Raw genomic sequence first — 14,162 nt, forward strand, 5'->3', positions numbered from 1 at the left:
GAAGGCTAATTCCTCCTTGTGAGAGAAAGATGCATCTTTCCCCTGACCTATGGCTTCCCCATAGCTTATGGACTCTTCAAAGAAGCTCAGGGTGGGGGAGATGGGCTTCCCAAAGCAATGGGGGAAGGGGCCAGGGTCTATGGGCTGGAACATGTCTTAACCTGATAGCTTCCATTTTATTCCCAGGAAGGGCGAGGTGTTATGTCTTCCTTCCTTTCTTTTTCCACTCTCTAGAGTAGCCTGTTGAGGGGCCAGCCCCGCTTTTTGGCATTAAGCCCTTTATGAATTAATTAAGTCACTTTGTGGTGGATGCAGGAGAGAACAGAAGAAGGAAAAGTAGTGACTGTTTGGGAGCATCTACCCACATCTAGGATGACATGAAGCACGACGTGCTTTCTGTTTTCCTGGGCTGGCATGGAGGAATTATTTTTCTTCACCATTTCTTTCATATCTGAGTTGCCTTTGGACAAATTAAAGTGGTCTGCAGTTGGGTCTGACTTTATGGGACCCTATGTCCATGGGGAAAAGTGTTCAATAGGGAAATTATACTCTTTGCACTAGCTCTCTTCTTCTACTCAACCACATCTCTTGTACATTATCTATTACTTGAGAATTCTTGCAGAAAAACATTCAGTTCCAATCCTTGTCTTTTGTTTTACCTCTATGGAAACAGAGGCACACAACATCAGTGACACGTTCATTCCCATGCAGAGTTTTAAACTGAGAATGTCTGCATGGAATGTCTGGCTGGGTATGAAATTGTACTGACTGCTTCTCAGAGCACCCTGGGGAACATGGTCCTGACTTCTCAAGAGTAGGAATGGGGAAGCAGGAGGAGGAGAGAAGGGGTGGAAGCAAAATAAGTGAAGGAGGTGGGACTCTGTCTCTGTCCCTGCCACTCGCTGGGCCAGTGTTTAAGACTCTGCCAAGGAGTGAGGAGAGTGTGAGAAGCCAGGCTGTTCAGGGATTGTTACCCTGTGGGCAGGGTGTTTGCCTCTGATGCAGTATGATAATGATGAATAAAACCAAAACCATTTATAGAAAAAAAATGATAGACTTTACCAGGAAGACAGCGATCAGGAGATACACAGAAAGAAATGAAATGCGACCTAAACTTTAGCAGCTCTGGCTCCCTGCCTTAGACCCCAAACATTCTCTCTGGAGTTTGTCTCTGATCTTTCCTCACTCTCAGTCCCCAGTCTCTGGGCCCATGGCTGCCTTGTGTCCAGTGGCTTCTGGAGGCTAAGGTCAAAGAGAACTTTTTTTTTTCCTCCCCACAGTACTAGGGATCAAACCCAGTGCCTTGTGCATGCTGGGCAGGTACCCTTCTGTTGAACTATACTCCAAGCCCTGAACAGAACACTCTTAATAATGAAGTGAGGTGTTTAGGCCACAGAGAGGGCAAGTGACTCTTGTGCTCCTGGAACTTTCATTCTCCAGCTTTTCTACTCAGCCAGTTAATACCATGGCCTGCCTCTTCTCTGCCCCACTGCCCTCCCCCTTGCCAGTTCCACACTTGATTCTGCAGACAGAGCCAGGGAATAAAGGAATAAAGGGTGGTGTGTGTGTGTCTGTGTTTGTGTGTGCCCTCAGTTTACAGAGCTGCCTTCAGGACCATTTTTCCCTCATGGAGATAGGCTGTTCCAATCCTCTTACATAGTTCAAGGACGCACACTGACATAATGGTTGGTTGGAGTTTAGGATGTATACTGAGCAGTGGGTAGAAATCATATCTGCAAATCTGGGTGAATGGGAATGAACCCTAAAAAAGTGGCTTCTTTAGCACCATTAGCCAAATAGTGAATGTGGAGTCAAGGATTTAGACTTAAATATCAGAAAAGCCTGGTATGAGTACTGGTGTCTCCTTGTTGTTGTTTTTAATTTTTTATTTGTTACCAGTGTCTCTTACTGTCTAAGTAATTCATAAGTTACCTAACCTAAATCTTTTAATTTTTTTGTAGTTGTGTATGGAGAGCATGCCTGTATTTTTTTGTTTATTCTTATGTGGTGATAAGGATCGAACACAGTGCCTCACATACACTAGGCAAGTGCTCTGCCCCTGAGCTATCAGCCAGGGCCCTTGAGAATAATAGTACCCACTTCATGGGACTGTTGTGAAAACTGAGAGATGATAATGGAAAGCTGTTAGGACAGAGCTTGGCATCTAATGAACACTCAATCAGTGGCAGCTATGAACCATGGGTTCAGTTAGGTCAGTTAACCCAGAAACTGGTGAAAAGAGCCAAAAACAAAATCTCTGCTCCAGCCAGCCCCTCCCTTCCTCCAGTTCCCTGGGGGTTTTGCAGGCCACACCTGTCCCCCAGTGTCCATAGTGAATGAGCAAAGCCTGGGTGCTCAGGGAGGGGACCCCCAGCCCCACAGATTCAGAACCGTGGGGCAGCTTCAGGCTGCTGGGCTGACTGCAGCCCTCTCTGCTGAGAACCACTATAGTGAGGAACAGGAAGACAGTGGAGCCAGAGAGTGAGCAGTCACACTGGACCTGAGGAAGATCAGCGAGCTGAGCATTTACTGAGAAGCTTCTACCTGTTAAGCACATCCATCCTTTTTTCTTTAAGTCTCACAAGTCTTGGGAGATGGGTATTTTTATTCCCATTACACAGATGAAGAAAATCATTCTCAGGGAGGTTGAATAACTGGCCAAATAAGTGGCCTGCCTGACTTTGAGATGTGTTCCTCCTCTCTGTCACACCAGGGTACAAAAGGGCAGTGGTGGAAAAACTTGCTCTGAAGAGTTTATGGCCTAGGGTCACAAAACATGTACATATGGACCACCAGAGAGGGGTGACAGAATGGTGGCTGTGGGGTCGTGTGTTGTCATAGGAACAGTGGCTGTAACAGTCTGGAGGAAAGCTCATCTCCCCACCCCCATGAGCAGGACCATGACTAATAAAACCAAGTATGGACTAGGGAAAGATATCAGATGGTAGTAAGGCATTTTTATTAATTCCTTTTTAGTGTGATAATCGTACTGTGGGTTTACTTTTAAAAGAATGCTTATCTTTTAGACATAAATACTGATATACTTATGGGGAAAATTGAATTAGGGAATTTGCTTTAAAATGATCAGGACAGGAATATGGATGGACCAAGATTGGTCACGAGTGGATGATGGTTGAAGATGGGACCATATAGCTGTTCATTATGCAGTTTTTCTCTACTTTTGTTAATATGTTTGAAATTTTCCATAGCAAAAAAAAAAATTGAACCAAGATTTGGAGGGAGGCCAACTTGGGCCTTTCCTGGCAAGGGAGAGCCTCAAGTTTCAGAGCCTAGCTGTGGGGGGTGGGGGCTAGACAGTGGGAAGACCTGGGGATACAGGGATGCTCTGGCAGGGGATGGAGTATTCTGAGGATCTTCTGGATTGCTTACCACCCCTTTTGTCTTTTGTTAATATTCCCCCAGGCCTCTTCCAGGTCATCTCGTATTTTTCCTTCCTGTCTCATATAACACTGCCTGCAAGGAGACTTCCCTGAACCCCAGGCAAGGCTGGGCACCTGGTCTGGGCACTCCAATCTCACTCTGTCTCACCCTCAGGACATCACCTTTATTTACTTATTTATTATGCTTGGGGATAGAACCCAGGGCCTTGGGCATGCTAAACTCTATCACTGAACAACTCCCCACCACCTCTTTCTGTAATTATTTGTTGTCCTGAGTGTCTCCTTCATCAACTTATGTGATTCCAAAAGGCAAATGCTAATGCAAGGTCCCATGGGTGCTAGCAGGGGTGAGGGTGAGGCCAAAGGTGGGCTTGGCAGAACTGACCAGACTTCTCCCCTCTTTAACGGTGCAGACCACTTTGCCAGCAGCTTCCACCCCAGTCCTCTGGGAGTTCTCTTTCAGCCCAGGTGGAAGACAAAGCCCCTGGGCGAGTGTCCAGCCAATAGTCCAGTGAGACATCTGGCTTTGGCTCAGGTTTCAGGAATCAGATCCCAACAGGTCAACCCATGCGTGTGTTCTCTTTCCTTCCCAAGCGGGAAAGAAAATTGCCAGCCTGCCTCCCCTTCCTTCTCCCTGCAGTTACAGGGGGAAGGATTAGCACCTGCACACAGCCAGGGCCAGGGGCAGGGGCAGGGGCAAGGGCAGCTGAACTGGGGGCAGAGGAAGCTCTTAGATTCCTTCTAGTAGATTCCTACTAGAAGTGAACTTGACAAATAAACCTGAGGCTGGGCCTGCGCCTCCGTTGCCCACACAGCCTGAGCATGCCCTCCCCCACCAGTCCTGGTGCCCAGCCAAGTGTCCACAGTACCCCTGCGGGATGGGAATTCCGCTGCCTCACTTACCCTCAGCATGCCCTTTGCAGAGAGCTGGGCTGCTCAGGAGCACACTGGGCAGCACGACTCACTGCTTAAGGAGATTAACCCCGACTGGTACTCACCCAAAATAGCCCTGGAGACCAGGGTGGAGAGGGCAAGAGAGGTGATGGGGACCTGTCGACCCCAGGAGGCAAGAGCAATCACCCAGAGAGGGCTAGACAAGTTTATTTGCTCTCCCTCAAGTTTGAAAGCTGCCTCCATCCAGAGTTTGGCAAAGCAGCTATTTTCTTAAACTAGGTGGTAGGATCCACAGACGTTGAAGTATTATTCTTATTCACAGAAGTGTTCTTCTGTGTGCATCAAATGTTTCATTAAAGAATTTGGGGCAAGTGAGCATCTCTTTGTTAGCAGAGCAGGTATGAAAACATGTCTGGGTGGAAAAATGCCACAAGGAGGCAGGACTGGAAGATGGGACCAAGGAGAACTTGTGAAAATGAAATGGCCCAACAGTGAAAGGGGGATGGGAGATGGCTCCTGGGGCGGGCATGAATGCCACTGGCCAAGGGGTTGGATGACACCAGCATCATGGAGGACTGGAGGCTTCCTGTTTTGGGAGGAGGAGGGGCTTACAGTCTCTAGGCAAGGTTGGGAAGGGTTGGCCAAAGCCCTCGTACCTGGAAGTAACCTGTCTACCCTCCCCCAGCCTCTCTCCAAGAGACTGTGAGTTGGTGTCAGACCGTGTCAGCATATCCACAGCTGGACCCAGAGTGGGCAGAACCTTGAGTGAAGTGCACCAGGAGATATATGCAACCTACCCATGTGTGTGTGTGTGTGTGTGTGTGTGTGTGTGCCTGCGCACACACACACACACACACACACACACACACACAGAGCAGGAATACAACAAAGCACAGTGATCTGGGTGCAGAGGAAGAAAAGTTGATTTTCATATGCCTGCCAAGTTGGATAAACAGGAACATCCCGAACCCTAGTACACAGCCCTTTCGAGATTAGGTCATTTTGTGAGACCACCTTTGGCACAACCAGCAAACTGAAGTGGTCTGGATCCAGAGTATCAGTTCCCATTCCCACGTCTCAGCATCAGGGCAGCGATGATGAGGTAGAAAGCCTGTGGTTGTGTGGAAACAGGTCAGGTTTGAATCCTGCTTCTGTCCCTTGCTGCACCAGTAAACTTGAGTCAGTTCTGTAAGCTAGGAAGAACATTAACTTTATTAAAGACCTGGCAGTGCCAAGGGCATGATCAGTGCCATCTCATTAGCATAACTTCTTAAGGCTCCGTTACCTGTCAAAAGGCAATGATAAAATCACCTTGAAGGATTACAGTGAGGATTAAATAGGATGAAGTATAAAAGGGTTAGCACATCAGAGGAGTGAGAATGTTCTCCCTCAAAATTCTTCGTACTTTATACCTGTTTATATGCCATGAGGTTAAAAAAAAAAAATGCCATCAGTAGGAGGAAGGGAGTGATAGAAAAGGAGAGGGGGGAAAGGGAAGAAGAAAAGCAGTTAATTTTAAGGAAGACGGCAAGGCTTATTTAATTACTTGGTGCTGGGCTCCAGTCCCCTGATTTCTTGGAGCCTCTGCCTAACGTAAACACCCCAGCCTTGAGGGTCCAAACTGAGTGGCTGAGTTGGGAAAAGTGGCAGAGGAAAGGGAGATTAGGGGAGATTTCAGGACTAGAGAATTCTCCTTGTCTGCAACCTTCCACCCCAGCACGATCTCAGAAAAGCCAAGGCTGCTTTGGGAGACTTTGGCCTCAGCTATCTCTGGGGTCCACTGCAGAAAGGCCAAGCCAGGTCGTCAGGACACTGTTTACAAACAGCTAGGAATAGAAAGGCCTCCTGCCCCACACCCTCCACCCTCTCCTCCCCTTACCTGCCTTCCCTCCCCCAAGATCCACAGGCTCTTTCAGGTTGTGGCTTGCATTGCCCTTCCTTCCAGATCAAATGAGCAGGGACAGCAGGACCCTTGCCTCCTGAGACCAGCAGGTGAGAGGTAAAACACGCCCCATGCCTAACTTCCAGGCTAAGCTCTGGGTGCAGAGTATATTGAGTCTGGTGGTTGGTGATATCTCTTCAGAGGCCAGCCAGATCTGGATTCGCATTCTACTCTGCCAGTTACTGGCTGTATGAGCTAAGTAAATTACTTTACCTCTCTGAGCCTGAGTTTCCCCATCTACAAAAGGAAAATTGCAATGGTAGTGTGAGGTTTAAATAAAACAATCTGCATAAGGCACCAAGTAGTGTGCTGGGTTTCCAACCCAGCGCTAAGGGCCCCTAAGCATTTGTTTCTTCCCTCCTTTCACTCCCATCCATTCCACTCATTCAAATTCTCCTCCTCCTCCTCTCCTCTTCCTCCTCCTTTTCTCTGTCTTGTGTGTGTGTGTGTGTGTGTGTGTGTGTGTGTGTGTGTGTGTGTGTGCTGGGGCTCAAACCCAGGGCATCATATATACTAAGCATGGGCTCTGCTGCTGAGCTATACCCACAGCCTCTTCATTCCGGTTGTGCACAGGATTCATGAGTCCTGTTTTGTATTTATAAGGAGGGAGGAGGACTCTGTTAAATCATTATTTCCTCAACTATTTAGTGGGCTTCTATTGCATTAAACCACTTTCAAAATCCTAGGACAGAGTAATGAGTAAGACAGACAAGGTCCTTGCCCTCATAGAGATTATACACGTTCTTATGGTCTGGACAGATAATATGTGTGCAACTGGAAAGTTGCATTGTGTTCTCAGCTCTTGTGTCTTGGCAAGAGAAGATTTCAAGCAAGATGTAGTAAAAGTCTAGCAAAATTTATTAGAAGAGTAAAAGAAGGGGGAAAAGACACTCTCAAGGGAGAGAGTAGATCATCTTGAAGAAGAGATCCACAACTCCCTTCTCTGTGAGCTCAGCATTTATTGAGGTTAAGGGCAGTTTCCAGAGGGTCCTGCCCAATCACCGTCTCCTAGCTCTCGACTGTCAGTTGAATTGCATCAGATTTCTAAATCCCTATTGCATGTGTTTTACTCATGACTATCTAAGTGGAACCCAGAGGAGTAAAAAGATTATAATTACAAGAAGATTAAATAAAATGCCAAGGACCTAAAGGCAACTTTAGTCATTTGAGTTTGTACTGTCTGGGTTTTATCTAGAACTCAATTTCGCAGACCCTGAAGCCACTGAGCTTTCCAGTCTCTAGTCAGAACAATCTGTCTTTTTCTATCAAAAGAGGAGTCTTGAGCAAATGCTCCTCAGTCCTGTGAATAGTATGTTGTAACGGGACTATTATCTTAAGTTGGAACAAAAACAGGATAAGTTTGTGTAAGTTGTTTCTTTAAAAAACTCATTGAGCCAGGGCGTGGTGGCACACGTCTGTAATCCCAGTGGCTTGGGAGGCCGAGGCAGAAGGATGGTGAGTTCAAAGCCAGCCTCAGCAAAAGCGAGGTGCTAAGCAACTTAGTGAGACCCTGTCTCTAAATAAAATACAAAATAGGGCTGGGGATGTGACTCAGTGGTTGAGTGACCCTGAGTTCAATCCCCAGTACCCCAGGGGAAAAAAACACATTGAGAATTAGCATATAGGATCAGTTCGTAGAATTAACCCCTCATTTTTCCTGTTCCCACTGCTCATGTCCACCTGCTCCATCACACGTACATATGTACCTAGGCCATATAAAGCGTACAGACACAAATATCCTGTAGATCAGGAAACATAATGCTTAGGGAAAGAATATGTAATTGACCATATTGGTAGGGGGCCATTTCCAACAGAGTTGTCAGTGTCTTTTTCACCAAAGAGGTGACATTTGAGCAGGACCTGGAATGGAGCCAGCTAATGAAAGTCCTGGAGAAAGAGCTTTCCAAGCAGAGGGGACACCTACACAAAGCCTTGAGGTGGGAGTCATTTGATGCATCAGAGAAAAAGCAATCCCAGTGTAACTGAAGCAGAGTGAGCTGGAGCAGGAGGGGGACTGGAGAAGATGAGGCCTGGAGAAGCAGGGTTCAGATCACGGAGAGCCTTTTAGGGCATCAGAGAAGTTTGGATTTTTTTTTTTTTTTTTTTGGTGGAGCCCAGAGCCTTTCACATGCTAGGCAATTGCTTTACCACTGAGCTGCATCCCCAGTTCAGAGTTTGAATTTTTTATTCAAAGTGTATTGAAAGTCTTTGGAGGGTTTACAGTCAGGCAGAGATGTGATGAGTTATGTTTTCGAAAGTTTCTTTCTGCCAACTTTCACAAGACTAGACTGTAGGAGGATAAGAGAGGAGAAGCAAGACCAATTAGAAGGGTGTTGCAGTCATTAGGGAGCGAGCTCAAGAAAAAGTTTGATAAGAAATGGAAGATTCAAGCCAGGCGCAGTGGCACATGCCTGTAATCCCAGCAGATTTGGAGGCTGAGGCAGGAATATTGCGGGTTCAAAGCCAGCCTCAGCAAAAAGTGAGGCATTAAGCAACTGAGACCCTGTCTCTAAATAAAACACAAAATAAGACTGGGCATGTGGTTCAGTGGTCAAGTGTCCTTGAGTTCAATCCCTGGTACGCCTCACCCCCCAAAAAAAGAATGAACGATTCTGGAAATACTTTAAAGATAGCACAGAAAGACTGGCTAATGTATTGGGGTAAAGAGAAGAGTCAGACCAGTTTGCCTGATCTATTGGGTAAATTTGATGTTACTTACCAAGATGGTAAACAGCTGAGAAGGTTTAGGGAAGCTCAAGAATTCTGATTTGAACATGTTAAGGTCATTTTGCGATCAGACACTTCCCAAGTGTAAAGGTCGGGTGGACACAGAGTTGTATGTCTAGGGCTCAGCGGGAAGATAAAGCCGGAGCTTTAGGAGTCATTAGATGATACGGAAAGCCATGAGCCTAGTAGAGATCCCTCAGGATGGACGTGGAGAAAAGCAAAAAGCCAAGCACAAGTCCTTCATTATACCACATGTAGGCATCAGAAGAGGCTGAGGAGCGGAGGGAGGGACTGAGAGGTAGGAGGAAACTTGGTGGTTTTATAAAATCAAGTGGTAAAAGGTTTTCAAGGAACAGAACTCTTCCTGGTGTCCATTCTTGCTGAGAGGTTTAATAAGATGTGAACAGGGAATCAACCATAGAGCCTCAGCTGGTAAGACAGAAGCACTGGGCCTAAGCAAGAATTACTTCACTGCAGTGGAGAGTGCACTCACTAGAGAGAAGAGCAGATAAGGATTGGAGATAGAAGAGTATAGATAAGTCTTTCTCTCTCTCTCTCTCTCTCTTTCTCTGTCTCCTCAGCTTTGTTCTAATGGAAAGCAAAATAAATGCAGCTGGAGATAAGTGTGTAACCAGGGAGGATTTTTTTTTTTTTTTTTTTTTTTTTTTTTGGTGCCGGGATTGAAACCTGAGGTGCGTAACCACTGAGTCACATCCCCCCAGTGTCTCACTGAGTTGCTTAGGGCCTCACTAAGTTACTGAGGCTGGCTTTGAACTCACTATCCTCCTGCCTCAGCCTCCCAAGTTGCTGGGATTACAGGCGTGCACCACTGCGCGGGCTCAGGGAGGATTTTTTCAAGACAGGAAATATTTTGCATGCTTGTATGCTGATGGGGATAATTCAGTAGAGAGGAAATCTTTGATGCCTCCCGGAAAGGAGACGAGAAGGGATGAAATGTGCTGGAGTTGAGAGGTCGGGCTTAGCAGCAGGCTGTCATTTCCACACGAGGAGGGAAGGCAGTGGAGTTTGGCAGGAGCACAGTCAGGTGGAGAAGTGAAGGGAGAGGAAAGTAGGGTTGGTCCCTGATGCGTTGACACATGGGATGTGTGCTCTGGGGAAGATAGCACTGGTAGCCATATAGAGGCTCAACTGAAGGGGGAGGAAATTTAGGAGGCTGTGACAATAGTCAGAGGTAAAGGCTGAGGACACAAGAAAAATGCTCAGTGCTCCCTGGGTGAGGGTAGAGGAGACATGAAAACACTTCTGGATATGAAATCTGGCATGTCAACAGTCGACAGACAACCACCAGCTGCCAAAACAGCTTGAAAATCCAGTAGATTTTCACCTCCGAGGCATCGATCTTCTGTCCCCAAGGCCACCCATGCTCAAGGAGAAGGAGGGAGCATACAGGTTCTTTCCCAGGCCCCAATTGACAACTGGTGTGGCAGGACCAGCACTGGGTTAAGGAGTCAAGGGGGGTGCTGGGACATGGGACTAATTCCCAACTGGAGTACTTGCCAGCTGTGTGAACTCAGATGGTATTTTATGTTTATAAGCTTTATTTCTTTTATTTTTATTCTATCATGTCTTGTCCGTATTGCATTTGTACGTTACAAAAATAGATTTTTTTCTAATATGTGTTTTAGGGAAATATAAAATACACACAGAAATGCACATAAAACCTAAGTGTAGAGCTTCATGAATGATCACCAAGTGAACAGGACATAGAGCATCGTCAGCATGGCAGAACTGCAGCATTCCCCCAAAGCATCCTCCCCAAAGGTAACCCCCACCCTGACTCCCAACCCTGTAGGTTAGTCTTATTGTTTTCAGATTTTTTTTTTTTTTTTTTTTTTGATACAGGGGATTGAATTCAGAGGTACTCCACCACTGAACCACATCCCCAGCCTTATTTTGTATTTTATTTAGAAACATTGAGTTGCTTAGTGCCTAGCTTTTGCTGAGACTGGCTTTGAACTCATGATCCTCCTGCCTCAGCCTCTCCAGCCTCTGGGATTATAGGTGTGCACCACTTTGCACAGCTGTTTTTAGATTTTATGGACTCATATAGTTTGTGTTCTGTCTGACTTCTTCCACTTAACCTTAGATTTGTGAGATTCAATAATGTCATCTGTACCTCTTTCTGTTTTGTTTTGTTTACTTTTGCAGTACTGGGGACTGAACCCAGGGGCACCCCCACTGAGCTCTTTAAACTTTTTTATTTTGAGACAGGTTCTCACTTAGTTGCTGAGGTTGGCCTTGAACTTGTGAGCCTCCTGCCTCAGCTCTAGAGTCACTGGGATGATGGGTATGCACCACTGTGCCTGGCTGCTGATAGCATTTTTAAACCTTTATTGCTATGCAGTATTCCATTGTATGAATATGACGCGATTTATTTATCCATTTCACTGTTGATGGAAATTTGGGTTGTGTCCAGTCTGGGGCTATCACAAACAGTGCTGCTAAGAACATTTTTGTACATGTTTTGGTGCACTTATTTCTGGTCGGTATGTACCTAGGAGTGGAATCACTGGGTCATAGGGAATGCATAACAAACTCTAATTTCTTCATCTCTAAATAGGTATGATACTACTAATTGGAAGAGTATCTACAAGGATCAGATACAAAAGGTGAAGAAAGTGTAATTCATGTAGTATTGGCAAACACTAAGCACTTAATGGATAGCCATCATTATTTCTAGAGGAGTTCGTCTTTAAGAGCACAGTAGAGTAAGTGCCATCATATCCTTCAAACTCATTCTGCCTGTCTATCTGACCCACCCTGTTAAGATCTGGACACTTCGCTAAAGGCCAGGTCAGATTCCTCTACCTCCAGACTCTCTAACTTTCCCAAAGATGGCAATGTAAAAGCATGTTCTACTTCATGACCTCCTCTCATCCTTTACCTACTTACTCCCAGTGTGAACTAAATTTCTCTTCTTTTCAGGCCCTTTCTGGCTTTATTTGTTTTCCTCTTTTGTTTATATTTAACTTTGGTCATTCTCAATATTAGCCTCAATGTTTATGCTCGGGCCTCTCCAACCTTCCATCACCCCCACTCTGGACGAGACCAATCATTTGGCATTTCTGTTCTGCACCCCAGCTGCTGATCATACCTAGAGAAAATAGCACAGGTGTATATGTATCGGTGTCTCTGCGAATTCAACCCCATTAAACCCCCATGACATCAGTTGACTCCTGAAGGCTGTCCACAGGTACCTTTCACTCCCCTGAGAGGTTATTCCAAAAAAATCCACCCTTCTTTAAATCCTTTTTAAATTGTATTATTATTATTATTATTATTTATTTTTATTATTTTTTTGTGGTAGGAGTGGAACAGGGCACTGTGCTTGCTAGGCAAGTGCTTCGCTGCTGAGCTACACCCCTGCCCTATCTACCCTTTCCTCCCACCATCTCTCTGCACCCTTAACAGATGATCTAGGTTCACATTTCACTGAGAAACTCAAGCTATCAGGAGAGAATGCCTGCACATTCCTCTCCTGCCACCTGAAAATACATAACCATGTGTACGTGCAAGCTTTCCCTCGCTTCTCTTTCTCATGGGAAAGATAACTTCCTCTTGCCTCAGATAGTACCCCAACCCACTTTTTGGATTGCATTCTCTCCTGCCTGCACAGGAAGCTTTGCTCTTTTAAACATCCCGTCCTCCCTCTTCGACATTCCTTTCTATTGTCTCCAATTCTCCCCTCCCCTCCTTGGCTTTGTCACCAAGCCGTAGGAAATGCCTTCTATACTCACGGTCCCCCAGCCAGTCTCTGCTTTTCCAGGTGCCAACATCAGCCTTGGTGAGGGATCCAGGGACCTCCTTGTTGCTTAGTCTATTGCACACTTTTTAGTTTTTTGTTTTGTTTTGTTTTGTTTGGTACTGCAGATTGAACCTAGGGGCGCTTAACCACTGAGTTACATCCACAGTCCTTTTTAAGTTTTTCTGGGGAACAGGCTCTCACTAAGTTGCTAAAGCTGACCTTAATTTGCAATCCTCCTGCTGCAGCCTCCTGAGGTGCTGGGATTCCAGGTGTGAGCCACTTTTTAGTCTTTATCCTATTTGCTTACCTTGTGGTATTTAAGCACTCTCTCATTCTTAAAACACTCATTTCCCTTGGCACCAAGACAACACATTTGCTGGCTTTCCTTTTATCTCTCCAGCTATTCCTTCTAGTCCCCTCTGACAGCAGCAGTCCTTCCTTTAATACCTAAATATGACTGTTCCCCAGGGCTCTGCCCTTCCCATCTAGTCTTCCTGGGTGCTCTCAGCCCACCCTGTGGACTCAGATACCTACCACCCACATGTGCTGTCTCTATCACTGGCCTAGATCTCCATTTTGAGTTCTAGATCATTCAGTTGCCTCTTGGACACCTCGAGTGTCTCAAATTCAACCAGTCTAAAAATAATTAATCATTGTCACCCCGCCCCACCCCTAAACCTCCTTTTCCTCCTGCATTCCACACTTTGGTAACTAGATGCACCCTCTAAGGGGACACCTAGGTCATAACCCTGGGGATTAACCAGCCCTCATCCCTCTCCCAGTGTTTCCAAATTTCCTGGTGATAGAATACTGTTGACTCTGCCCCTGTGCTCGCTCTCAACTCTGCCCCTCCTCTCTAGTCCAGTCTTATCACTTCCACCCATATCACTATCAACTAGAAGCGTGTCATGACCTCCTAACTGATCTCCCTGCTTCTCTTCTCGCATCGTTGCAATCCATCTGCCCCACAGCTGCCAGTGTCTTATAATAAAATGAAATCATGATCTTGACACTCCTTGCATAAAAGCCTTCGATTGCTCAACATGGCTTCCATGATCAAATTTACACTCTTTAGCATAGCTCAGAGGGCCCCAGCACCTCCCCGTCTCTCAAGCTACTAATACTCTTCTTGACTTTTACCCTTTGCTGCAGTTATAGGAGATCATTGGTTCTTCAAAGGTGCCAAGCTTTGTCCTGCTTCCTTGGTGCCTTTGAACACACTGTTGCCCCTAACTGGGACACCAGGCCTTGCTAACCCTTACTGATCTTGCAAGGCTCAGTTCAGTTGATGCCTTCTTGAAAGCGTTCCTGAGCTCCCCAGTTTGCATTGTGTGGTCACAAAGTACCACCTGCAGCTTCTGCCACTTCACACACCATATACGCATAATGCACCACTTTGACATTGTCTTTTCTGTACTTTCCCAAACTTCTT

At 46.0% G+C, this 14,162-nt stretch overlaps 1 protein-coding gene across 1 annotated transcript in view; it reads left to right on the forward strand.

Moving 5' to 3' along the window:
• The window catches only part of LMOD1 (leiomodin 1), a 50,124-nt gene that overhangs the window by 9,942 nt on the left and 26,020 nt on the right, over nt 1-14,162 (forward strand). The window lies entirely within an intron of this gene.

The sequence above is a fragment of the Sciurus vulgaris genome, assembly GCF_902686455.1.
Source record: "Sciurus vulgaris genome assembly, chromosome: 12".
NCBI classification, from domain to species: domain Eukaryota; kingdom Metazoa; phylum Chordata; class Mammalia; order Rodentia; family Sciuridae; genus Sciurus; species Sciurus vulgaris.